We start from the raw sequence: 2,050 nt of genomic DNA on the forward strand, positions 1-2,050 counted from the left end.
TCCTCATGGATCTCAGTCTCAGTACGGGAAGGAGCAGAGTGGATTCCTGTCCTCATGGATCTCAGTCCGGACAGGAGCAGAGTGGATCCCTGTCCTCATGGATCTTAGTCTTTGTCTGGACAGGAGAAGAGTGGATTCCTGTCCTCATGGATCTCAGTCTAGACTGGAGCAGAGTGGATTCCTGTCCTCATGGATCTCAGTCTCAGTCAGCACAGGAGCAGAGTGGATTCCTGTCCTCATGGATCTCAGTCTGGACAGGAGCATAGTGGATTCCTGTCCTCATCGATCTCAGTCTGGACAGGAGCAGAGTGGATTCCTGTCCTCATGGATCTCAGTCTGGATAGGAGCAGAGTGGATTTCTGTCCTCATGGATCTCAGTCTCAGACCGGACAGGAGCAGAGTGGATTCCTGTCCTCATGGGTCTCAGTCTGGACAGGACCAGAGTGGATCCCTGTCCATATGGATCTCAGTCTGGACAGGACCAGAGTGGATTCCTGTCCATATGGATCTCAGTCTGGACAGGACCAGAGTGGATTCCTGTCCATATGGATCTCAGTCTGGACAGGACCAGAGTGGATTCCTGTGCACATTGATCTCAGTCTCAGTCTGGGCAGGAGCAGAGTGGATTCCTGTCCTCATGGATCTCAGTCTAGGCACGAGCAGAATGGATTCATGTCCTCTTGGATCTCAGTCTGGACAGGGGCAGAGTGGATTCCTGTCCTCATGGATCTCAGTCTGGGCAGGAGCAGAGTGGATTCCTGTCCTCATGGATCTCAGTCTGGACAGGAGCAGAGTGGATTCCTGTCCTCATGGATCTCAGTCTGGGCAGGAGCAGAGTGGATTCCTGTCCTCATGGATCTCAGTCTGGACAGGAGCAGAGTGGATTCCTGTCCTCATGGATCTCAGTCTGGACAGGAGCAGAGTGGATTCCTGTCCTCATGGATCTCAGTCATGGTAGGAGCAGAGTGGATTCCTGTCCTCATGGATCTCAGTCTCAGTACGGGAAGGAGCAGAGTGGATTCCTGTCCTCATGGATCTCAGTCCGGACAGGAGCAGAGTGGATCCCTGTCCTCATGGATCTTAGTCTTTGTCTGGACAGAAGAGTGGATTCCTGTCCTCATGGATCTCAGTCTAGACTGGAGCAGAGTGGATTCCTGTCCTCATGGATCTCAGTCTCAGTCCGCACAGGAGCAGAGTGGATTCCTGTCCTCATGGATCTCAGTCTGGACAGGAGCAGAGTGGATTCCTGTCCTCATGGATCTCAGTCTGGACAGGAGCAGAGTGGATTCCTGTCCTCATGGATCTCAGTCTGGACAGGAGCAGAGTGGATTCCTGTCCTCATGGATCTCAGTCTCAGACCGGACAGGAGCAGAGTGGATTCCTGTCCTCATGGGTCTCAGTCTGGACAGGACCAGAGTGGATCCCTGTCCATATGGATCTCAGTCTGGACAGGACCAGAGTGGATTCCTGTCCATATGGATCTCAGTCTGGACAGGACCAGAGTGGATTCCTGTCCATATGGATCTCAGTCTGGACAAGAGCAGAGTGGATTCCTGTCCACATTGATCTCAGTCTCAGTCTGGGCAGGAGCAGAGTGGATTCCTGTCCTCATGGATCTCAGTCTAGGCACGAGCAGAATGGATTCATGTCCTCTTGGATCTCAGTCTGGACAGGGGCAGAGTGGATTCCTGTCCTCATGGATCTCAGTCTGGGCAGGAGCAGAGTGGATTCCTGTCCTCATGGATCTCAGTCTGGGCAGGAGCAGAGTGGATTCCTGTCCTCATGGATCTCAGTCTGGGCAGGAGCAGAGTGGATTCCTGTCCTCATGGATCTCAGTCTGGACAGGAGCAGAGTGGATTCCTGTCCTCATGGATCTCAGTCTGGACAGGAGCAGAGTGGATTCCTGTCCTCATGGATCTCAGTCCGGACAGGAGCAGAGTGGATTCCTGTCCTCATGGATCTCAGTCTCAGTCCGGACAGGAGCAGAGTGGATTCCTGTCCTCATGGATCTCAGTCCGGACAGGAGCAGAGTGGATCCCTGTCCTCATGG

Source organism: Scyliorhinus canicula, chromosome 13 (genome assembly GCF_902713615.1).
Source record: "Scyliorhinus canicula chromosome 13, sScyCan1.1, whole genome shotgun sequence".
NCBI lineage: Eukaryota > Metazoa > Chordata > Chondrichthyes > Carcharhiniformes > Scyliorhinidae > Scyliorhinus > Scyliorhinus canicula.